At 45.9% G+C, this 26,160-nt stretch overlaps 2 long non-coding RNA genes across 2 annotated transcripts in view; one reads left to right on the forward strand and one right to left on the reverse strand.

Moving 5' to 3' along the window:
* The window catches only part of LOC135374711 (uncharacterized), a 136,434-nt gene that overhangs the window by 87,348 nt on the left and 22,926 nt on the right, over positions 1 to 26,160 (reverse strand). The gene's annotated exons all lie outside the window — the stretch shown is intronic.
* Positions 23,934 to 24,615, forward strand: LOC135374704 (uncharacterized). Its single transcript, XR_010417083.1, has 3 exons — positions 23,934 to 24,154; positions 24,228 to 24,319; positions 24,417 to 24,615. It is a non-coding gene; the product is annotated as an uncharacterized LOC135374704 (long non-coding RNA).

Genomic DNA, 26,160 nt, shown 5'->3' on the forward strand with positions numbered 1-26,160 from the left:
AAGCAGACTCATATCCAAAATAATTAATTTACACTGAGGGTGCCGTGCTTCAGGAATTCCTATCCTGCGCTCAGACGCAAGCATTTCTTCACGGATACCTTTAACAGCTGACTTCCTCATCATATCGAACACCCAACAAAATCAAACAAACAATCAGAGAAACCCTCTTCTCAGCTGCACCATGCGACTTTCTTCTGCGTAAAATCGGTGATTTGAAGAAGAGAGCAGCGAAAAATTGCGCGCGCTTGTGCTCGACCTGAAGCATATGCCAATAAACCAAGAAAAAGGCACTCATGTCTGGTATCTGATAGTGCCACATACTCAGACGCATTTTCCTTGCGTAAAGAAAGCACAGGATACGGATGCACAAATTTCCTTAGGTGAGCAGGGAAAAGGCTTAAGACCACAGGTCACGACACATCGCCACGCGGCTAGCACAACATGACACCAACAAGATACTAGCAGCGGGAAGAACTGCAACACTGCTAAACAAGTCCAGACATGCCGCGATGGCGTCACAAATCAGGAAGAAAGAAAAAAAAAGCACACGCACGCACGCACAGAGGACAACGCATTAAACACACGGAGCGCTCAGGAATAATCGTAGCGTCACCGCACATCGCTACGAAGCTAAACGTCTAACACAAGACGACACCAACAAGATATTAGCGAAGGGTAAAAATTGCAACACTACCGAACAAGTCCAGACATGCGACATCGCATACAAAACACTGCTCATCGGGGAAAAGGCCTAAGCCTGCGGCGGATCATCATAGAGCGTACACAACTTCATTTTTTCTATTTTGCGTAAACTAAACGCGGTCTGCTTGGAAAACGACGTACAAATTTTCTTAAGGAGCAGAGAAATATTTCTACTCCGTGCTCAGATACCAGCATTTCTGCTCAAAAACCTGCAAAATTAAACACTGCTTACTTCGTCAAGATATCGAACAAAATCAAACAAACAACCCCACTTCCACTGGTAGAACACTATTCAGCTTTTACGCAGGAGGCTTTCTTCTACATAAAAAGTAGAGAAAATAAGAAAAGAGTAGCGAAATATTACACGCACATTTGCTTGACTTAAAAAACCTGAAGCATATGCCAATAAACCAAGAAAAAGACATTCATGTCTGGTATCTGATAGTGCCACATACACAGACGCATTGCCCTTGCGTAAAGAAAGCACAGGACAGGGATACACAAATTTCCTTAGGTGAGCAGGGAAAAGACTGAAGACCTCAGGTCACCACACATCGCCACGCGGCTAGCACAACATGACAGCAACAAGATACTAGCAGCGGGAAGAACTGCAACACTGCTAAACAAGCCCAGACATGCCACGATGACGTCACAAATCAGGAGAAAAAAAAGCACACGCATGCACGCACAGAGGACAACGCATTAAACACACGGAGCGCTCAGGAATAATCGTAGCATTACCGCACATCGCTACGAAGCTCAACGTCTAACACAAGACGACGACACCAACAAGATATTAACGAAGGGTAAAAATTGCAGCACTGAACAAGTCCAGACATGCGACATCGCATACAAAACACTGCTCATCGGGGAAAAGGCCTAAGCCTGCGGCGGATCATCATAGAGCATACACAACTTCATTTTTCTATTTTGCGTAAACTAAACGCGGTCTGCTTGGAAAACGACGTACAAATTTTCTTAGGGAACAGAGAAATATAGAAATTTGTACTCCGTGCTCAGATACCAGCATTTCTGCTCAAAAACCTGCAAAATTAAGCTCTGCTTACTTCGTTAAGATATCGAACACCCAACAAAATCAAACAAACAACCCCACTTCCACTGGTAGAACACTATTCAGCTTTTACGCAGGAGGCTTTCTTCTACATAAAAAGTAGAGAAAATAAGAAAAGAGCAGCGAAATATTACACGCACTTTTGCTCGCACAGCTATAAGAGAAAAAAATAAATAAAGTAACGACGCACACGCTGATAAACTGTGACAAAGACACCCATTTCTGCTATCAGATAATTATTGCATAATGCTAAATACTCATTTGCATTGGCCCTGCGTGAAGAAACCACAGGACAGGGATACACAATCTATCTTAAGCGAGCACGGAAAGTCACTTCTACTCTAACAGCTTAATACCATAAAGTCTGAATTTTTGCAAAGAAAATAAAGCCTGAACAGCGCTACGAAGGTGACAGACACATACTAACAAACAAACAAACACTTCTTCGAGTCTGTATTATCTTTTAAAAAATAACGAAAGCACACATAAAAAAAAATCAAATCGGCTAGGTAGCCTACCAGACGTTGTGCCTTAAAGTTGGCTGCACGCAATGTGCGGAAGCATGCTGTGAAGCCAACTTGCGGTTTTGCTGGATGCACATGAAGTCCGATTCCAATTGGAAATCGCGCTAAGGACGTGCCAAACGTGGAATTTTCGCAAGATTAATCCCAATACCTGGAATTCTGTTCATTTTAGCGGGAATGCTGGCGCTTGTGCTCCATTATTCGAAATTTTCGAATATTCGAATTTCTCGATTATCAAATTTTCGAATACGAATAGGGTTCGAATATCAACAATATTCGAACAATATTCGAAATTTCGAATATTCGCACACCTCTAGTGAATACTGACACTCAACGATATATAACAAAAAACAAACAAATTCCATTCTCATGAACTCTCCTCTGCCGAGCGGCTTTCTCCTGCTCTACCTGGATGCTGACTTTTTCCCCCCTCACCTACATTCTGAGTAAAAACAGTGACAGAAGAAAAGAACCGCGAAAAATTACACGCATTTGTGTCACAGGACAGGGATACACAAATTTCCTTAAGTGAGCAGGGAAAAGGCTTAAGTCGGTACCGCTCAGGAATAATCGGAGAATCACCGCGTATCGCTACGCGGCTAGCGCTTGAACAGCGCTACGAACGTGACAGATACATACTAACAAACAAACAAACAACAGCAGGACCGGCGTCGGGCACTCATAAAATACCCTGGCCAAAACAAAGACTTCGCCAGGTTCGCGAGGCAATTCCATTAAAAACGCTCGTCCTATCCTACAGATAGCAATGCAAACGCGACTGCCCTTATTTTTTAAACCACTATTTCACGCAATAGTACATAAATGTATCACTCGTGCCACACGAAAAGGCAAACACTTACTTGTCAAGTGGGGTCCCAGCGCGTGCGCGCGCGCACACACACAGGCACACACACACACACAAACATTTTCACACTCACAAACACAGTCTATTTTCACAACCACATAAATCCATATTATTCCTCAGGTCAATAATTATCCTGCCATCGTCAAAAGACGGCACAGACATGTATGCTTACGCAAGACAATCGGTCCTCGTTCCGGATGTAATAGGATATCGTCACTCGGCCGGCGCGAACCAATAAAGAAAGAAAGGAATGCATGTTCGCTATACGAAGAAAACGGTGCCGTGCTACTACGCAGCGATCACTATACAGACGCGTAAATGTGAACATCATTCGCTACACACTGTAGCTCTCATCATTTTTAAACCAAACCGTGTTCATAGGTCTTCACTAAATAGGTGAGCCGATAATGACTCCAAATAAAATAAAATAAAATAATCATTCCAGCATCGCTGGCTGCAAGCTTGAGTACCCAACAGAGCAGCGCGCTCCTATCAACACGCCTTGGGCTGACCTTACACACCCGAAGCCTTTTCTGAATGCATTCTGCCGGCGCTGGAATAAAAGATTTATCGCGAGGGTACTACGATGTCAGCTCTGTTGCTGTTTAAGTGATAAAACAGTGCGCTTACTCGGGCAATCGCGCGCGTCCAAACCGCGAGAACGGGTCCGCGTTGCGCTCGCGCCGCGGGGAATCGCACGCGTCGCGAGTCCAAACCGCGAGACCGGGCCCGCGCGCGCGCTTCGGGCACACTGTTTTATCACTTAAACAGCAACAGAGCTGACATCGTAGTACCCTCGCGATAAATCTTTTATTCCAGCGCCGGCAGAATGCATTCAGAAAAGGCTTCGGGTGTGTAGGGTCAGCCCAAGGCGTGTTGATAGGAGCGCGCTGCTCTGTTGGGTACCCAAGCTTGCAGCCAGCGATGCTGGAATGATTATTTTATTTTATTTTATTTGGAGTCATTATCGGCTCACCTATTTAGTGAAGACCTATGAACACGGTTTGGTTTAAAAATGATGAGAGCTACAGTGTGTAGCGAATGATGTTCACATTTACGCGTCTGTATAGTGATCGCTGCGTAGAAGCACGGCACCGTTTTCTTCGTATAGCGAACATGCATTCCTTTCTTTCTTTATTGGTTCGCGCCGGCCGAGTGACGATATCCTATTACATCCGGAACGAGGACCGATTGTCTTGCGTAAGCATACATGTCTGTGCCGTCTTTTGACGATGGCAGGATAATTATTGACCTGAGGAATAATATGGATTTATGTGGTTGTGAAAATAGACTTTGTGTTTGTGAGTGTGAAAATGTTTGTGTGTGTGTGTGCCTGTGTGTGTGCGCGCGCGCACGCGCTGGGACCCCACTTGACAAGTAAGTGTTTGCCTTTTCGTGTGGCACGAGTGATACATTTATGTACTATTGCGTGAAATAGTGGTTTAAAAAATAAGGGCAGTCGCGTTTGCATTGCTATCTGTAGGATACGACGAGCGTTTTTAATGGAATTGCCTCGCGAACCCGGCGAAGTCTTTGTTTTGGCCAGGGTATTTTATGAGTGCCCGACGCCGGTCCTGCTGTTGTTTGTTTGTTTGTTAGTATGTATCTGTCACGTTCGTAGCGCTGTTCAAGCGCTAGCCGCGTAGCGATACGCGGTGATTCTCCGATTATTCCTGAGCGGTACCGACTTAAGCCTTTTCCCTGCTCACTTAAGGAAATTTGTGTATCCCTGTCCTGTGACACAAATGCGTGTAATTTTTCGCGGTTCTTTTCTTCTGTCACTGTTTTTACTCAGAATGTAGGTGAGGGGGGAAAAAGTCAGCATCCAGGTAGAGCAGGAGAAAGCCGCTCGGCAGAGGAGAGTTCATGAGAATGGAATTTGTTTGTTTTTTGTTATATACCGTTGAGTGTCAGTATTCACTAGAGGTGTGCGAATATTCGAAATTTCGAATATTGTTCGAATATTGTTGATATTCGAACCCTATTCGTATTCGAAAATTTGATAATCGAGAAATTCGAATATTCGAAAATTTCGAATAATGGAGCACAAGCGCCAGCATTCCCGCTAAAATGAACAGAATTCCAGGTATTGGGATTAATCTTGCGAAAATTCCACGTTTGGCACGTCCTTAGCGCGATTTCCAATTGGAATCGGACTTCATGTGCATCCAGCAAAACCGCAAGTTGGCTTCACAGCATGCTTCCGCACATTGCGTGCAGCCAACTTTAAGGCACAACGTCTGGTAGGCTACCTAGCCGATTTGATTTTTTTTTATGTGTGCTTTCGTTATTTTTTAAAAGATAATACAGACTCGAAGAAGTGTTTGTTTGTTTGTTAGTATGTGTCTGTCACCTTCGTAGCGCTGTTCAGGCTTTATTTTCTTTGCAAAAATTCAGACTTTATGGTATTAAGCTGTTCGAGTAGAAGTGACTTTCCGTGCTCGCTTAAGATAGATTGTGTATCCCTGTCCTGTGGTTTCTTCACGCAGGGCCAATGCAAATGAGTATTTAGCATTATGCAATAATTATCTGATAGCAGAAATGGGTGTCTTTGTCACAGTTTATTAGCGTGTGCGTCGTTATTTTATTTATTTTTTTCTCTTATAGCTATGCGAGCAAAAGTGCGTGTAATATTTCGCTGCTCTTTTCTTATTTTCTCTACTTTTTATGTAGAAGAAAGCCTCCTGCGTAAAAGCTGAATAGTGTTCTACCAGTGGAAGTGGGGTTGTTTGTTTGATTTTGTTGGGTGTTCGATATCTTAACGAAGTAAGCAGAGCTTAATTTTGCAGGTTTTTGAGCAGAAATGCTGGTATCTGAGCACGGAGTACAAATTTCTATATTTCTCTGTTCCCTAAGAAAATTTGTACGTCGTTTTCCAAGCAGACCGCGTTTAGTTTACGCAAAATAGAAAAATGAAGTTGTGTATGCTCTATGATGATCCGCCGCAGGCTTAGGCCTTTTCCCCGATGAGCAGTGTTTTGTATGCGATGTCGCATGTCTGGACTTGTTCAGTGCTGCAATTTTTACCCTTCGTTAATATCTTGTTGTTGTCGTCGTCTTGTGTTAGACGTTGAGCTTCGTAGCGATGTGCGGTAATGCTACGATTATTCCTGAGCGCTCCGTGTGTTTAATGCGTTGTCCTCTGTGCGTGCATGCGTGTGCTTTTTTTTCTCCTGATTTGTGACGTCATCGTGGCATGTCTGGGCTTGTTTAGCAGTGTTGCAGTTCTTCCCGCTGCTAGTATCTTGTTGCTGTCATGTTGTGCTAGCCGCGTGGCGATGTGTGGTGACCTGAGGTCTTCAGTCTTTTCCCTGCTCACCTAAGGAAATTTGTGTATCCCTGTCCTGTGCTTTCTTTACGCAAGGGCAATGCGTCTGTGTATGTGGCACTATCAGATACCAGACATGAATGCCTTTTTCTTGGTTTATTGGCATATGCTTCAGGTTTTTTAAGTCAAGCAAATGTGCGTGTAATATTTCGCTACTCTTTTCTTATTTTCTCTACTTTTTATGTAGAAGAAAGCCTCCTGCGTAAAAGCTGAATAGTGTTCTACCAGTGGAAGTGGGGTTGTTTGTTTGATTTTGTTCGATATCTTGACGAAGTAAGCAGTGTTTAATTTTGCAGGTTTTTGAGCAGAAATGCTGGTATCTGAGCACGGAGTAGAAATATTTCTCTGCTCCTTAAGAAAATTTGTACGTCGTTTTCCAAGCAGACCGCGTTTAGTTTACGCAAAATAGAAAAAATGAAGTTGTGTACGCTCTATGATGATCCGCCGCAGGCTTAGGCCTTTTCCCCGATGAGCAGTGTTTTGTATGCGATGTCGCATGTCTGGACTTGTTCGGTAGTGTTGCAATTTTTACCCTTCGCTAATATCTTGTTGGTGTCGTCTTGTGTTAGACGTTTAGCTTCGTAGCGATGTGCGGTGACGCTACGATTATTCCTGAGCGCTCCGTGTGTTTAATGCGTTGTCCTCTGTGCGTGCGTGCGTGTGCTTTTTTTTTCTTTCTTCCTGATTTGTGACGCCATCGCGGCATGTCTGGACTTGTTTAGCAGTGTTGCAGTTCTTCCCGCTGCTAGTATCTTGTTGGTGTCATGTTGTGCTAGCCGCGTGGCGATGTGTCGTGACCTGTGGTCTTAAGCCTTTTCCCTGCTCACCTAAGGAAATTTGTGCATCCGTATCCTGTGCTTTCTTTACGCAAGGAAAATGCGTCTGAGTATGTGGCACTATCAGATACCAGACATGAGTGCCTTTTTCTTGGTTTATTGGCATATGCTTCAGGTCGAGCACAAGCGCGCGCAATTTTTCGCTGCTCTCTTCTTCAAATCACCGATTTTACGCAGAAGAAAGTCGCATGGTGCAGCTGAGAAGAGGGTTTCTCTGATTGTTTGTTTGATTTTGTTGGGTGTTCGATATGATGAGGAAGTCAGCTGTTAAAGGTATCCGTGAAGAAATGCTTGCGTCTGAGCGCAGGATAGGAATTCCTGAAGCACGGCACCCTCAGTGTAAATTAATTATTTTGGATATGAGTCTGCTTCCCTGCATGACAAGGCTGAAATGGGAAGAGAGAAAAAATTGGAGCGCTTCATTAGTAGCGATCCAAGTAATAGGGCAATTATAGTTTCCATAGAAAGTTGGGCTCCTAAAATTATAGTTTAGTTGTAGTTTTTCTAAACTGCAGTGCAATAATCATTAATATAGTATAGGAATGCTATCGTGTTCCCGTAAAGGCGTTCTGTCTTGTGCTTTCGCGCCTTTTTGCTCGCCATGCGCGAATGGAACTTTGCCCACCCGGCTTCCGCGCCTTTTTTGCTCGCAGGTGTAGCCTCAGACAACGAATGTATCAGCATAGAAAGGGTCATGTATTACATAAGCCTGGAGGTGATGTGGAGTGGTCTCACTTATTATTTTAAAAGAGCAGTGGCAGTTTACTGTAATTCTAATGACCAAGATGAGCCTTTGGGGTGAAAATCGTTAATATGCGGGGTGCTTTTTTGTTGAATTTTAATGAGAGAATCAATGTCATTAAGAGTAGGACAAAGGAAATAACCTTGCGATTCAATAAATAATAGGAGTCTTTGTCGGTGTCTTCTTCTTCAGACAGGATGTGATGACGTCACGCAGTCTGTAGCAATGCATTGACCGTTACTGGAAAAAAGTGTGGCAATAGAAAAATAGTGTGTATTGTCTTGGGCAGATTTATGATGAGCACTGTTTTTGAATAAGAAGAAATAGTTTGATGCTGGTTTCCTTCTTTGTTTCTTTTCGCTTTTTCCCCCCTTGTCTGACAAACATGTGCAGACATGCCTGGGCTTGTTCTGACATGCTTTCCTTCTGCATGTAGTTTTTTTCCTTTTGTACAAGGCATATTCTTGACGATAGTGCTGCCTTGAATGGGTAAAGTACAAATCTTAATAATTTTGCGATTCATTTAGTTCAGAGAGTTACCGCGAGGGGGACAGGTGTGTGACTTTATGTCTTGCTGAACCTTTTTTTTTTTTCCTGTACAGTAAGACTTTGGGAATGAAACGCTACAATCTCCTCTTGTCTATGGTGTTTTTCTGCAATAGTTCCCTACGCAATCATTATAGTAGAATAAAGGAAATGATCTAGGGATAGTGATTCAATAAATAACAGGTGCCCTGTCTAGAGCGTACGCGTCCTTGAGCCACGCACCTGCATGATGACCGCATACCAAGAGACTATTGTTTCAGGTTGACCTTGTCTAGAGGAGCATTAGTGGGAAAAAACTGTGTAGCCCTGAGACAATAGGATGACGTCACGACCAATGAGAACGGCCTGCAGGGGGCGCAAGGTTTCACTTCTCTCTTGGACACTGACGGGTCTCGATACGCAAATTCTGCTCCTGGCGTTGGCCGTCAGTAGAAGAGCGTAGCTTTGGTGGGGTTCTGTCTGCCTCTCATGGGGTGCGGATGTGTGGTTCGTCACTGGTGAATGGTGTTCAACGATGCAGGTGGATTTTGTGACGAGCGGATTTACAATGAGGGAATGCTGTGAATGGGAAAAATGATGGTGAGTGTCTTTTTCACTCTGTTCAAGTGTTTCTTTGTTTTCCTCTGTTGCCCAGCAGTCGTACAATTTGTGCTGACGTGTTCTGACATGCCCCGATATGCATGCTTTCCTGTGTTGACGTTTTTTATTTTTTTATTTTTTAACAAGGAACATTGTTGTCTTGACGATAGTGCTGCCCTGAGTTCTGCGCTCCTGTTTACCCGTACTCTTTGTTGATTTCTTGAGTACCTAGTCCTCTTATTTGCCGTTGATAGAGTTACATGTTAGGATATTTTGTTCTTTTGCAAGTCTCATTTAGTAAGACTTTGGAATTCCTACGATCAGCTTTCATGCATGGTGCTCTTCTGCAATAGTTTCCTATTCAATCGTTATAGAAGAATAAAGGAACTAATCATGGGATAGTGATTCAATAAATAATAGGTCCCCTGTCTAGAGCGTACGCGTCCTTGAGCCACGCAGGTGCATGATGACGTCATACTGTGGCTTCATTGTAGATTGACCAAAGGAGCATTAGTGGAAAAAAACAGGGTAGCCCTGAGACAATAGGATGACGTCACGACCAATGAGAACGGCCAGCAGGGGGCGCAGGAATGCTCTTCTCTCTTAGCCTCACGACCAATGAGAACGGGCAGCAGGGGGCGCAGGAATGCTCTTCACTCTTAGCCTCTCGGAGGTGGTCGCCCCAGAGGGCGCTAGGAGCGCGTATGCGTAGCGGCCGCGGGGCGGCGCCCCAGTCAGTTTCTCTCCGGCTGTCGCGGAAAGCAGACGTGCGCTCCCTGCGCTCGCTCAGTTTCTGGCGGGCTGTCACGGAGAGCAGTCGCATCGGTCTGCGCTCCTGCTGTGGTGAGGTGATTTGTTGTGTAACTAATGCTTTCGCCAACTTTGTTCCCGCTTTGTTTGCGATTTTCGTGCCAGTGCTGGTTGCTGTTGTCCGGGCATCCCCGGCATTTTCTATCATCTTCTGCCTTGGGAACGGGAGTAGCGCTGGCGTGATTCTTAATAATTTTGTTGTGAGATTAGTTGAGAAAGTAACCGCTAGGGGATGCACCTGCTGGGCTTTATACAGGAGAAAAAAAAAACATTACGAGTCAGTTCTCTGCCTGCCTCTCGGATGGAGCAGTCGCATCGTTCTGCGCTCCTGTTCTGGTAGGCTCATTTGTTGTGTAACTAATTGTTTTTTCTTGTTAGCTATTGATGGTTTGCATACTCTTGCTTTCCCAGCCTCTGTATTAGGAGTGTTTTTCTCCTTGCATGTCCAGAGCTGTCCTAAGTTGCCCAGACATGCCATGATGACGTCACAGGTGACGTCACAGGATGTGCGGAACTGGTGCTGCGATGCTTTGCAACCTGCCTCAGTGCTCCGTCGCCCAGCGACGGTCAGCGGCCGTTCCGGGCCGCTTTCTTCAAGATGACGTCGTTGATCTTCAACTAAAGTCCTTCTCTCCACTCTATTTCTATCTTTTTATTTTATTTTCTACCTATTTTTTTATTTTTTATCAGCTCAAGTAGCCGGAAACTCACACAGTGGTCTGGACGTGTCTTAGATGATCCCCAATTAGTGAAATGACTCCCTGGTGGGTCCTGAGTAATGTGGGGGGTCCCAATTAGCTCTAATTGCTAATTAATGGCGTCCAGACGAAGATGTGAGTTTCCGGATACTTGAGCTGATACACTACTACTTCCATGTCATCGCCACACTGTCACGCCTCTTGGCACTCTTCTATCTTGCACGGACCGTTTCTCAAGGGTACACCTGAACATCGTGGGCACGCTACCTACTGACGTACGCAGATACCGTCGCGCGCACATTCCTCTGCATATGGATTTCCCGCTCTGGCGTCCCTCAAGAGGTTGTGAAGGACAAGGGCCAAAAATTCAAAAGTCGATTCTTCCATGCCTTAACTCTCTTTGTGGGTAGCACAGGTATCTGAACTTCGGCTTGCAGCAATGTCTTGGTCGAGCGCTTTCATCGGCACTTGAAGCAGGTCATCATGGCTCAGGACAAGCGCACCCGATGTGCCGATATGCTGCCCGTCGTCCTCCTCGGCATACGTTCCGCCGTGAAGCCCAACCTCGCCTGCTCTTCGGCTCAGTTGGTATACGGCTCTCCTCCTCGACTTCACGCCTGCCGTCTCTTCCAAGAATGCTTCTTCTTTTCTCACCCGCGTTCGCCGAGCTTTTGCCGCCACCGCTTCCCGCCGACCCGCGCCTCAACTTCACAGTCCTCATTCGTACAGCCCAGCCTGCACTCATCGGCACACATTTTTCTGCGAAAGTGTCGCATTCGCCGCTCTCTAGAGGCTCCCCATTCAGGACCCTATAAAGTGATCCGACGTAGCCCCAAGACCTTCATTATCGACGTTCTTGGTACAACCTAGTCGGCCTCCATTGACCGTCTTAAGCCCGCCTTCCAAGGCCACCCACCTTCACGCATCATCGCCCCCGTCCGCTCATAGGGCTGTTCGGTAGGGCAAGAAAGCGCTCCTGTTTACGGCAGTCAGCGCCACTTGTGGCGACTGTGCTAAGTTTTCCAAAGTAGCGTGTTCTCTCATCACGCCCATTGTGTGTGCTGTGTCAGAATGACCAAGTTGTGTTGCGTCTTTGAATAAGGCGTAAGTGACCTAGGACTGTTTCCCCATCAAATCGGAAGAAGGGAAACCGTCAACAGCGCGCGTTTTCGGCGCAAGGCAGAATATTATCAGACAGTCTCGAAATACGGGTAAAATGTGCCTCCCAGGTGCCGTAGATGTACTAGCTCTGAGCGAAACCTGAAATGAATGGAGCGAGCGCTTCGAATGTTTGTCAGCAGCCAGTTGTTGGCTCTTCTTATGGGCGTCACATTGTTTCTTTTTCCTTTTTGCTTACTCCAACCAAAGCTACCGCTTGTCACATATCCGTGACTGTTTGGGAAGAGAGGAATATGGGAGTCAGATCACAACAGTCATCAGAACAAGAATTCAGATGCCCCTGCGGCTGAGATTATTAACGTTGAGACTCTTTTGACACAGTGCGGATGATAACTAACTTAATGAGAGACATATCTCAAGTACAACACAACTTTCATAATCCAAGTACCAATTGTAATGACTCCCACTAGATCCCCCGTGAGTATGATGATTTTGGGAATTACATGCACTCGCGACATCTTATACTTCTATGCTTGCCAAACACTTGCTATTTAGGAATTTGTTCCACCTATATCTGTAGAATATGTAATTAATAATTAAAAAATAAATGCATATTCACATTACGGATGATTTTCACATAGTGCTACGCAACCGAGACATAGCTCTACGTGTATGACAGAATGGCGTAGACACAGGCGAGCCGGTGGCATGACGAAATTTATGATGAAAAAAACCTGAGCGTGCGGCACGAAGAAGATACAAAGGCAGACCAGCTCAAGTTTACAAGCTTACAGAATCACACATCTATCAGCTTCAGTTTGAATGTAAAAAAAAAAAGAGAATAAAAACAGATATAATACAGGTGCGCTCCGGTGCCCTTTGTGCAGTTCGTGCATTTTATAACAGTGACGTGATTTAGGTTTTTATTTTTACCGTTCCCCGGGCTGTACATTCTCAGATATTGCACAGAAACAAGTGGAATATCGTGCACAGCGCATGTAATAGTATTCTTCGTCTGACGAGTGCACTCTGAAACTTTTACTTCCCGTACCATCACGAGAGAGAGACAGCGCGAGTGTAGCGCTGCCAAACTCTAGGCGAACGTACTTATCGGCGCCAGGCAGTCTCTAAGCCTCCCAGCGAGTCCGTGACGTGGGCCGTCACTCTCACCTCGTCCGCTCCCTCGGGCAACACCACCTAGATGCAGAAAGCCAGTGCGCTCGTTCACGTGACGTAAGAATTAGGGATCAGGCAGTCAGGATCGTGTTTTCAACGGCCGCAGTCAGTCACGCACGTGGTTTCAGCGGTTGTGGCCATGGAGAAGAACCACCGTCGTCTGCGAGTTGTCATTGAAAGTCCCCGGGTACAAAATGGTTAAACTTGGAAATAAAGCGGCAAACGGTCTCAGTCTTTCTCAAAACTGATTGAACTTGCGCTTTTTGTCTTAATATTTAGGTCTGCAGGTTCCAGGTGATGTGCAATCATTTGCGAGTTCTTGAACTCGCAGAACTGCGAATCGTAATAGCAGACGAATTCTGGCTTCATATGTCCACATAGCGAGGCAGGGAGAAGGGGCAATCCGTAGGCTTTCCTTATCTGAGCGGCGTTGGCTCGGCCGTTCTCAGTGACCTGTGGTCTGCCAGGGTACTCCTGTTGTTCCACAGACGTCGACACCTTCGTGCCGTATCGGTTATACTTCAGCTGCGCGGGGCCCGCGAAATAAAACCGTTAATTTCTCATGATCAGCTTGGGGCTCCGAACCTTTTTTTCTTTCACGCACTCTGTAGCGAGCTCTTTCATGACAAAAGTTTTTTATATCTTTATATACTTCTTGGTTAAACGCAGGTTTGATTTCCGTGCTGTGGAAATTTGGGGACCGTCCACATTCCTAGAATGTATTGCCAAGTTTCCACAGGGCGTCAAAATTCTGTCCTTGGCTCCTTGCGTTTCATTGTGGCTATCAGCTACTATTGGCCCAACCCATGTCAAAGCAGTACGAAACACGGATTTATAAATAGTATCAGATGATTGCATTGTACATACCTCCCCGCATCATAGGCAATTTTCACTTGTCTTGAACAACCTGTTCTAGATCATATCCCTGAAATGTGCATCAGCATCAGGGAGGAAAAGGAAGGGTCACGGATAGAAAAAGACGCGCGCGCACACACACACACGCATACACACAGGCGCGCACGCACACGAAAGTAAACAAATAAAATAAGTAGCTAAATGTACAACACATCAACACTTGCCAAAATATGCCATCAGCACTTGCACAGTCGTGCAAGGTGCAACTGTCTGGCATTGCACGCTCCTTAGACGTTCTCGCTCGATTTATTGAAAACGGGAGGCAGGACCTTTTTTTTCCCTGATAGGCAAGCCTGAGCGATGGGCAAGACACGTAAACAAACACAAACACGAAGTCTCAAATTTAGCCTGCATTTACGCCATTCTGTCAATGACCTTTTTTCCCCTTATGTTCGGAATAATTGACAGTCCAAAGAAACCGTAACCCTCCCATTTTCCTCAAATCAAGGGAGAGAACGTTGTCATTCGGGATGATGGTTGGCTAGGAGCGTGGTATGTGGTGCAGCTAATTTTTAAGAGTGTACCCTACTATGAAAAAATGGCTAGGAAGCAAGCGAGCTGGTGAAGATGATGCGTGTACCCTACTAGTTCGCAGCCCTCGCTGGGTATTCGTCATCATCCATGATAAGAGCACGTTATCTCACCAACGGAACGATAGAACCGCCAGCGCTGTTTACCAGTCGCTTTGAGAACGAATACCAAAGAGTCCCTTTCGGCTGTTCCTTATTTTCTGTCCCCCCGTGTGTCAACCAGGCGGATGAGCACGAAATCGACGGCCGGATCGCTGATCCAAACAGCGCATTGGTGCGCTGCTATGCGCAAGAAATATGTAAACCGAAACCAATTAATTACTCGAAAAAATTACTAAGTGTCGATGCGTCTTTTCTTCTCGGAATATTTTGCGCTGAACGTCTCGATGCGTAAAACAGATCTTCCGTAATCCTGCTAAGTAAATGTTAAACGTTAGCATGTTTACTTATTTAGTGAGCGTATGCAAAGGAGCCGCTCACTACTCAGTTCATGGCCGATGTCCCAAGGATCTCCACCAAAAAGAAATTTCTTCGATGGCCTGCCTGTTCACGATGTATTCAGCCGGGGGATTCTCGTGAAACACCCTACATACAAGAAATTATGCCGAGAAAGAATTAGCCGTATATCTATACAAGCTTTTGTTCCCCGGCATTTGAAACCTTACACATTGTACTCAGTATGACAGAAGTAGATTTTAGAAGTAGAAGGCGCTCCATTGTGATTTCACAGTTTTTACATCGAAAGCTGTCCCCGTTAGGTAAAGTTTCACTGCGGTTTCACAATCAGTGGGACCATCGACTCTAAAGTGATTGTCTTGGTTATAGAGTGAGAAAATTTTGTACCCGAGGGCACGAAAGTGCCACTAAAATGTGAGACGCCACACTTAGAGAATGCTTAGCCTAACGACACTTCCGCATGTAGCAAGCCGTCTGTGTGTTTAAGCACGTGTAAATGGGAGGAGGAATGAAACTCGGCAGGGAGGGGAATTTTTTAGCGTTCAGCGCGTATTCTCCTCTGACAGACAGGAGTGCAAGATAGGTTTCAGAAAAACATCTACAAAGTAACGGTGTGGTTTCACTGCCAAAGAGGCTGAAGAACATTCCTCCTAGGCAGCACAATGTACTGAAAGTCGAGTGCATGGGGGCGAACGGGAAAATGGAAGGACTTGAACAAACACGGGAAACTACAGGATATTAATAAGACACATACCGTCCACTCCTTTGCACTCGACTTTCAGTACATTGTGCTGCCTGTGTGGTGACTGCGGCTCTAAAAACAAAAAATACAACGCTGCAGATGCAGCGTTGCCCCGAGGTTCGCGTTCTGGGAAATCGAACGCTCTCTTCAAAATAGTGTCATTTCTTAAACTCTTTTACACATTGTAATTAGGCGGTAAAAAGATGTTCAAAAGTTATTATAGCTGTAGTGTACTGTTATTGTCACGTGGTCTGTCTGCCAAAGATTCCCTTTAATCTTTACCTTATCTGTGACCGTCGTGTGTTTTACATGTATGTAATGTATGCTTATTTTTAGTTTTTGTTCACTTTTTAATATTTCTGCGCAGCACCACCGAGAGGCTTGGTTCCCTCTAGTACGAAATTTGATGGGTTCCTTAATGCTGTGAGCATCTATATTTTGTCCAGCGGTGTTATATAACTCGGTTTAGGAGAACCGAACGCAAGGCATCATGTGTACATTTGTATCTGCGACAACATGCATAAATTGTGCAATTGTGCATTCCCCTGCTCTGGATGGCAGCGTCATTCACGAACAAAATGTAAATGTCATCTAAGTAAGTCATATGCCTCTATGTTCAACTTAATTAAGTGCGCAAATGCATCGAATACAACTATGATCTGGCGCATATAATCCTGTTGCGTCAATGTTTTCTTGACTTCAAGCTGATTGTGGCGACGTACCTGTGCAGAAAGCATCCTTCCTGCAGAAATCCTTCCTTCAAGCAAATGCTCGAAGGCATGCATATAATTCTTTGCAACAGCCTGCTTATTTTAGCGGCATGTTTTGCGCGTAAAATAGTGCACCCTGGGCGATTGTTGCAAACACTCGAGGTGACGTTGTGTTTCACCTTCCACAAAGTACTATCATAACATAAGAGCCAATTCTCACTTGGCCACACCAGACGCGACATCGTCCTGAACTCAAAACGAAGAAATCGTTTGAGTGGGAGACGTTTTTTGTGTGCTGGAAAAGTTCTGATCACTCAAACGGGAGAATTTCTTGACATCGCATTTGTGACGTTCCCTCACGATACCTGTGTGCAAATAAATGACGCTGACATACGAACCAGCTCGCCTGAGGTGAAGTAATTGTGTGCTTCCAGTGTCTTCCAGTGTGTACGTTTGCACAATATCAGCAGTGAAATGGCACGGCGAACATATTAGATAAAGTACAATGCGATTATGAATGGCGACATGTTTTGTGGCTGCGCTGTTCAGCTGTCAATGTGTAGGGCAAAGAGACCAACATGCTGGATGTCGTTCATAAACAACTTGGTCTTGGTTGATTCCTTCATAGCTCAAAATTATTCGGGTATTGTGGAAGGACACAGTCGAGAGCGATGTAGCAGTACAACGCAGCCGATCTCGCTCATGATGAGATTCATTTCCGGGACAGGATTTCGGGATTGTGACGAGTTCAGATGACGCTTCGAAGTATAGTCCTCCGCGGGTGAGCATCATCTGACCCGCATCCGACCCTACCCGCAGGTTGAAATCTGCAGCCCACACGCAAACCACGTCCCGTTAGAAACTGAGACCCGGGTTCGCACGCAGCTCGCATATTTTTTTTCCAAAAGCTCACCCACACCAGGCCCGCTACCCGATGAACGTTGATGAGTAAACTGAAAGTACTCCCTGGTGATGATTAGATGTGTCTGTGTGATGGCTACTGTAGGGGGAAAAGGTGCAAATGTGTATTGGTTTCTGGCTTCAGGCATGGTGATAGGGAACACGACATCGACAAAAGTGACACACAGGAGCTGTTGTACACTAACGGTGTGAGCGTTTGATCCGCCCTTGTCAGCGACGTTTTACTTTATATTTCAAGCGACTGCAGCGCAGACGCCTAAGGGATTGAGGGACTCAATGTACTTTCTAATAGTGTTTTGGAAAAATGCATCGAAGGTACCCGACCCGCTGCCCTGCTCCGCACTCAACAATGACTCATCGCCCCGACCCGCCGCTATCCGCTACACCAAAAACCTTCACCCGCAGCAGCGTGCGGGCTACGCGCGGGTGCCCGCAGGTCCCGCGGGCCGTGCAGGACCCTACCGTGAGTATATCGGTGTATTCTGCGAAGTTGTTCAACCTGTGTTTCGTTAATTCAACGTTTACCCGAAGGAAAACGCTCGAGATATCGCAGTGTAACCACACCGGTAAAATAGTGACGGCAAAATGTTTTTTTTTGTTTTTTTTTTTCGATAATAATGCCGCTCCTTTTTTAGTTATCTCAGTTTTACTGCTTCACGTCAAAAGAAGGCGAGTCCCGCTACAATTGAAGCCCCAGGCAGGACGATGTACTGAAAGTCGAGTGCAATAGGAGTGGACGGGTAGGTGGAAGGCCTTGAACACCGCCGCAGCTTCCTTATCACGTTGTACAATGATTGAAACACGACGTGAGAAAGCACAGAACGATGAGGGTGGCGTCCCCAATTTCGGAGCGAACTATTGTGCAAATACGGGCTGCCGAACTGAAGGGCCGTTCAGCTTCTGTGCTATAAGAAACAACAGTCAGCAAACACCTGTACGCACGTGTAGGTACCGGTCCTCTGCCACCTCCAGTCATAAAAGAAAAATGTAATTTCCTTATAAAGAAGTGAGTCTGTACGTGATGGCTTACACGGGTCTGATTTGCTTGTAATATTTACTCACGAAATCCCGGGATTTCCCGGAAGAAATCAGGGGGCTTCGGGACGTCAAAAATTGCCGGGATCCCGGGATTTTGGGATCCAGGATATCTCGATTGACAACCCTACATTTGTGCTGCCGTCCTTCTGCAAAACTCTGTAGCGTTTTCTTTGTTTTTCATTTTTTATTTTTATTTTATTTTTATTTTTTTGAGACCGGGAAAAAAAGAAAAAGAGCCCAGAGGAGGTACATATTGACCGATCAGAGAATCGAACACCCCCTCTACAACTACGCCATTGTACGAACGATACTCGTCTGAAAAGGAGAATGGCATTTGAAAGCAATGAAGCAGTATGAATAATGCTCATCAAGCTGGTCACGCAGTACCCGATATCACCAATCTAAAGCAAGTGACCCATTCTCTTCAGTTCTCCTTCCTTTCGAGTTTCATGCCTTCTCTCGCCTATACACGTGTACAAGTGTAGCGTTGCGTCACTTACGCACCACGTGCTATTAGGCTAAGCACACTTTAGGAAGACGTGTTCGCAAATCACGGGCATGACACACAAAGAGACAAACATGACACAAGCCTCAACTGTAAGCGATAGACAAATGAGCTGTGGCAGGCTCCATCTACGGACAAACACAACACATACAGCCTACAAGAGCCTAAAGGACTAAGTGAAGCAGTACTTCGCGAAAAGTCAATGAGTGCCTAAAATGTAACATCCCTGACTGGTAACAGAGGGGTCCATGTTCAACCTCTTGTGCTGGCACCGAAGGATTGTCTTTTTCGTGAATTACTTCCTCTATGAACCTGAGTACATGAACCATTTATGAACAACTGATTCGTCATGAGAAGATGAGATGACCCCCTGTGTTGCATATATTTTGATTTGATTGTAAGTTTAATGGCGCAGCGACAACTGAGATCATAGTGCGCCAAATACGATGATGATACATGAATGGGTTATGTTAAGAGCATAGTGATTTAATTAAAAGGACAGCTGTGTAACTACACTTCTGTGTAAATTGGAAGGTAAAACTGGTGAACTAAAACTTCACAACTGGTTGATTACATTCATCTCTCTAAAAAAATTTAAAACATTTTCAAAGGGAACGAGAGCCTCATCACCCAGCAAAAGTGATGGGTGAAGAGGCAAATAGTGGTCATAAAAGAAAGGGAAACACTGCTTACGATGTTTCTCAAACAAAGGGCAAGTGATGAGCAGGTGTAAAACGGAAAGGTCAGCTCCGCACCTTGTGCACACGGGTGCTTCCTCTCCCCGTAAAAGATGTGCATGAGTGAGAAAGGTGTGCCCTAGCCTCAGTCGACTCCATAGGACCTCATGATGTCGCTTTGGAAAAAGTTGAACACATGCGCCAACATGAGGTTTGACTGTATGAAGTTTGTTGTGTGTTTGTGTTGCCCAGAAACCCTGCCATTTCTTGTTGATGTCTTTCTTGAGTTGCAGCATCAGGTCACTAGACGGAATTTCAAAAGGTGTGATATCATTTCCTTGGGCAGCTGCAGCTGCACGATCAGCTTTCTCATTTCCGCGAATGCCGACGTGGCTTGGCACCCAGCATAGCCTCAAGCTGTACCCTTTTCCTTGTATGAGACTCATTAGGTACCGTGCCCGCCTGACCAGTAGGTTCTTGTGTGTTGCAAGACTACTGATTGCACGCAGAGAGCTGAGGGAGTCTGAGTATATCACTGACGTCACAACGTGTTCCTGAAGAATGTGATTGAGTGCTACAATAATAGCGTACATCTCACCACTAAAGATCGATAAAACAGTACTTAAATTGTGTGACTTTGTGCATGTGCCAGAGATCATGGCGCATGACACCCCAACGCTGGATTTTGATGCATCCGTGTAAATCTCAACATGATCACCAAAGCTTTCTTTCAGGTCTTCAAATTCATGCATGATTTCTGCTGCAGGGGTTTCCTGTTTGTTGTACTTTAGAAGAGTTACATCACACGCAACGGGTTGTTGCCAAGGGGGAACCATCTTGCTACAGTCTACTGAAGGTAAGCTAAAACAGGTGAAAGCATAGTTCTCAACATCATGTTGGAGTCGCATGCTGAACGGGGCTACCGCATGGGGCTTGTTCTCAAAAAGCTGCTTAAAGCGAGTTCCTTTTATGCAGGCCAAAGCAGGATGTTGAGAGTGCCCCCTAATTCTCACGCTATATGAAGCTCCAAGATAAAAACGGCGTGTTTCCAGAGACCACTCGTTTGACTGTACGTAAAGGGACTGGACTGGAGTGGTTCTGAAAGCCCCAAGCACTAGCCTTAACCCGAGGTGGTGCACAGCGTCTAGAGCCTTCAAGACGGATGGGCGTGCCGATCCGTAAACGAAGCACCCGTAATCTAACTTGGCACGAACAGTGCTGCTATATATACGGTGAAGGGTTTGACGGTCTGCACCCCATGATCTGTGGGATACAATTTTAAGTATGTTCAGAGACTTTAAGCATTTTGCTTTCAAGTTCTTCACGTGGGAAGAGAAGGTTAGCTTTTTATCAAAGTTAACGCCAAGAAATTTATGCTCGTCCTGAACAGTGATATCCTGACCATTCATTTTAAGTTCTGGCTCAGCAAAGAGGCCCCTGCGTCGTGAAAAAGGTACGCAAACAGTCTTGCTGGGTGAAAATCTAAATCCATTTTCGCATGCCCATTTGCACAGCTTGTTAACGGCAAGTTGTAGCTGACGCTCACAGACAGAAAGACTGGAAGAAGAGCAAGATATCTGCAAGTCATCTACATAAAGTGAATATGAAATGGATGGAGGTAGGACACGGACAAGAGAGTTCACTTTGATTATGAATAGGGTGACACTGAGAACAGCTCCTTGGGAAACACCATTCTCTTGTGTGAATGCTTGAGAGATTGTAGTGCCTAACTGAACCCTGAATGTCCGTCCTTCAAGAAAATTGGCGATACAGCGAAACAGACGACCACGAATTCCTAGAACATGCAAGTCTCTAAGTATGCCATACCGCCACGCTGTGTCGTAAGCCTTTTCTAGATCGAAAAACAATGACACACAGTGTTGTCTCCTGATAAAGGCTTCTCTTATTGTGGTTTCCAGCCTCAACAGGTGATCTGATGTTGATCGTGCAGCCCTAAAGCCACACTGATACCTGTCTAAGCACTGATTTTCTTCGAGGAAGTACATAAGACGACCATTTACCATCCGCTCAAATGTTTTACCCAGGCAACTGGTCAGTGCGATTGGCCTGTAACTCGATGGATCCGATTCATCTTTTCCTGGCTTTAGGAGAGGGATGATGGTTGCCATTTTCCACTGGGAAGGAAGCTGACCTTCTCGCCAGACTAGATTAAAGAAGTCAAGAAGACTGGATAGAGAGTCGCGTGGCAAGTGCACTAGCATTGAATAGGTGATTCTGTCTGGTCCTGGTGCTGTGTTTTTTCGAGCAGACAAGGCCCTCAACAGTTCTGTCATTGTAAATGGCTTGTTATAAGCACACCTGTCGCCTGATCTACAAGGGATGTGCTGCTTCTCAGCACGTTCTTTAAGCTTTAAGAAGTCACTACTGTAGTGGGACGAGCTCGACACGTTGCAAAAATGCTCGCCAAGGACATTAGCTTGCTCGTCCGCACTCTGACAGACTGCCCCATTCACTTGAAGCAAAGGGATAGAAAAACTAGTATAGTCACCTTTAATTTTCTTAAGCCTGTCCCATACTACTTTAGATGGGGTGTTTGTGTTTAAAGATGACACAAAAGTGCTCCAAGACTGTTTTTTGGCTTGTCGCCGTGTCCAACGTGCCCTAGCACGAGCTCTTTTGAAAAGAAGGAGGTTTGTCCCAGTGGGGTACCTCCTAAAGATACCCCACGCTCTGTTCTGTGCTTTGCGTGCCTTTGCGCATTCATCTGTCCACCAGGGTTTGGGACGCCTGGGAAGACGGCCAGATGTCTGAGGAATGGACTGCTCAGCAGCGTGTACGATTATGCTGGTAATAGTGTTATTTGCCTCTTCAACAGACATGCGTTCAAGGGACGAAGGCGCAAGACTGGCCTCAGTTTGGAACAAGTTCCAGTCTGCCTCGGAATGTTTCCATCGTGGTGGTCGTGTCATCAGCGAGTTTGTGTGACCACGGAATTTTATAACCACGGGGAAGTGATCACTTCCATGCGGGTTTTGTTCAACTGTCCAGTCAAGAGAATGAAAGAGAGAGGGACTGCACAGTGAAATATCTAAGCAAGAAAAACTTTGAGTCGAAGAATGTACATATGTGGGTAAGCCTGTGTTCAGTAGACAAATAGGCCTTGAAAAGAGCACCCTCTCCAACATTTTTCCTCGCCTATCCACTCTTGCACTACCCCACAAGGGGTTGTGTGCATTCAGGTCACCAAGGATCATAAATGGCTGAGGAAGTTGATCAATTAAGTTCTCCAAAGCTCTCTGTTCTAGTACAACTGATGGTGACAGGTAGAGCGAACATATTGTGAGGACCCTGTCGAGGCATACTTGAACTGCTACTGCCTCGAGGTCCGTAACAAGTGGGACATGTTTTGTGGGTATTGAATGTGGTAAAACCACAGCCACACCTCCAGATGCACGTGTACTGTCTGCACGATCCTTCCTGACAATGGTGTGTCTGCGAAAAGGATTTAGGTTGTGTTCATGTAGGTATGTTTCCTGTAAACAAATACACACTGCCCTGTATTTCTCTAAAAGATCGTGCACGTCGTCAATGTTTGGGAAAAGGCCCCGGCAGTTCCACTGAAGGATAACTTGTCCCATATTTAAGATGCTGAGCAACAGAAGAAGAGAGTGTATCTGCATTGTCTGTGTGTATGTTCAGGGGGGCTGTACTCTTGGGGGTGGTTGCTTTGCCTTTTCCTTCGAGTTACATCCCCTTCCTCTGCCAGTTCTACGTTGTCTTTGTTCTTTCATTTCAGAAGAACTGTTGGGGAGGCTCGACGTTGACTTCTGCGACGAGCAGTCATCGTCGTCAACCTCTATACTCAGATTCGTAGTTTGAGATGAGTCCCTTGGGACACCGTCCCAAACTGAGGGGGCACCGACAACCTCCTTCGAGGCCGTCGCGGCCTGTTGGTGACTGGCTACAGAAGCAGCCGGAGCCACTGGAGAAGAACTCTCCACTGGCTTCTCTTTTGTTTGGGGAGTGTGGGGTAGAGGCTCAGAAGTCTGAGTCTCTACGGATTTTGTCAGTGGCACCACTCCCCTGCGCGCCACTGCGGCATAACCGCCCTTGTTTGCAAATTCATACTGTGTCTTCGCGTCTTTGTACGAAATGTCTTGTGTTACTTTTATTCTAAGTATGTCCTTTTCTTCCTTCCATCGAGGGCAGGATCGAGAGTAGGCGGGGTGGTTGCCCTTGCAGTTTGCACAGGAGAGCTCCTTTTGACAGGCTTCAACAACATGGTCTTGCTCGGTACCGGCGCACTTTGGGCAAGTGGTCTTCCCACGGCAAGCCTGTGATCCGTGCCCAAAACGCTGGCATTTGAAGCAGCGTCGTGGGTTTGGAACAAACGGTTGGACGTGGCAGTTGATATATCCTGCCTTTACGGTGGAAGGAAGTCTGTGTAGCTGAAAAGAAAGGACTACATGCTTGGTTGGGATTTCCCTACCATCACGCATGACAATTCGCCTGGCTGCTGTTACACCCTCATCTTTAAGCCCTTCTTGGATCTCAGTGTCAGAACAGTCAAGGAGTTGTTCCTCAGATATTACCCCTTTCAAAACATTCAGAGTCCGGTGTTTCGTAACACTGACTCCCACGTCTCCAATTCTGCTGAGAGAAAGGAGTGCCAAGCTTTGCTGTCTATTGCTGACTTCGATTTGTAAGTCTCCTGTTGGCAACTTTTTAACATTGTATGTTTTCCCAATGATCTTTTCTAGTTCCTTTGCTATTAGGAAAGGAGATATCTTAGACAGTGGCTTTGTTCCATCCTCTGCATGCAGAACAAGGAACTTTGCATACCACGGTTCAGAGGAGAAAAATTGAAGTGAGTGCTGTTGATGTGCCTCGGTGCGGTGCCTCTTGGGGCCCCGATCATGGTTTTTGGGTTGTGTTGAGTCCATAAAAGAAAGTGGGTGCTTCAGTGCAGGTGGCGTGTCGGCCACCACCGACCCCAACAACGGGAACGTGCTCTGCACGTTAACACTTCCCCTGCACTATACCCTAGTGCAGCTTCTGGAGAGGGAAAGACTGCCCAAGGTTGACCCTTGCCGCCAAAGAAGGTGAAAAGAGGAAAAGGAGAGAAGGGAAGGAGACCAAGGAAGAGAAAGTAATGAAAACGAAGATGGCGACTAGCTGAATAATCCTGGCCGGGTCTTCCAGGACCACCCGACTATGGGAAGCAGGGGCCAAAGCGGTGTGTTGCTTTCCCGGAGGGGCCCCGAAGGGTCCAAAACAACCTCCGGGTCCACTCAACCGCCAGGATCCCCTTTTCCCCAGACACGGGAAAGCCACGCACAGCTATACGTGGGGGTCACCCTCCTGCGGCGACCCAACCGTTGGTGCAGGAGGGGGCTACTGCGGCTGCTGCCGGGCGATGGGGGCGCCAAGTTCCCGACGCCGGGTGTTGCATATATCCTCGAGATTGTTCACCACTGCAGTAAAGAAAGAGAGTTTAGTGACAGGAAATGGATAGCCATAACTACCTTGTAATTTTTCATGCAAGATTATGTAATTCTGATAAAAGGCAACACTATATATACCACTTACGTATTTTTTCTAGTGAACAACATGTATGTAGTACGCCCACAATATTTGTGCAATAGACCCTCTACAACGTAAATAATGCGGCTTTAGTCGCGACAGTAATTCACCAAGTGCAACACAAATATTGTAGATTGTACGCATTTAGCGTACATGGCAGCTGGACTGCATGTGACGTGCCCGCAATTTCTTCATGTACCTGATTCCAGGGAGACCCAGCTTCATTCAACCTTCATCACCCGCCTGTGGTAATCCTCGAGTTAGATTCCTCATACTATTGTGTTGCATTAACTAATTACAACCGCAATAACTAACACACAGCTGCACAATGCATTCATGAGACCTCCTATTTTCATATAACGCTTAACGTCTTAACGCGAATGTTCTGCTGTAGGAGCCATATTTTTGATAAGCATGAACTTAAACCCCGACTTACCTCCATATTGCTCTCTTTCTCTCTCTCTCTCTCTCTTTTTCTTTTTTTGCCTTGGTCCTCGGGAGCACTTTCAAAATTTGTGTGTACGGCATCTAGCTTCGTACGATTACATACCGGGACTCCAGTTCGCCTGTGGAGTCGCGCTTTGCATATAATAGTATTCATGAACTAAATCCTTTGAATAAATCGTTGCCTTCGTGTGTGGAACTTACTCGGCACGGCAACCAATCGGTGCGAGTCAAGAACTTCGCACAGTTTGCACGATTGGGAACTACTAATTGGTAGTACTTGAATGCTCAGATCATTTCTTCAGCCGAGATTGTAGACCCGTCGCATTCCCGACAACTTCGCTCTGGCATATCACAAACCGCTGCAGCTCATAAAAGGCAAGGTCAGCACAAGGAAGTGCAACTTCCGAACGATGTCCTGCCAAGGAAATGTTCAGAACGTCACTTGTTTCCGGCGTTAGCAATGCATAACGGCTGTTTGCTAATACACAGTGCACATAGAAGGAAACCAAAGAAACCAAGAGGCCAAGCCTATGTTGTAGTGGACTGAGCACGAGGAAGCTGATGAAGATGATGAAGACGAACCAACGCCAGGCAACGTCAAGTACATGCTGACTATCTGAAACTCCGATCAACCTCGGCACCCTCTGAGTCGATTCAACCCTTGCCCTAACCACAAAC

The sequence above is a fragment of the Ornithodoros turicata genome, chromosome 1, assembly GCF_037126465.1.
Source record: "Ornithodoros turicata isolate Travis chromosome 1, ASM3712646v1, whole genome shotgun sequence".
NCBI lineage: Eukaryota > Metazoa > Arthropoda > Arachnida > Ixodida > Argasidae > Ornithodoros > Ornithodoros turicata.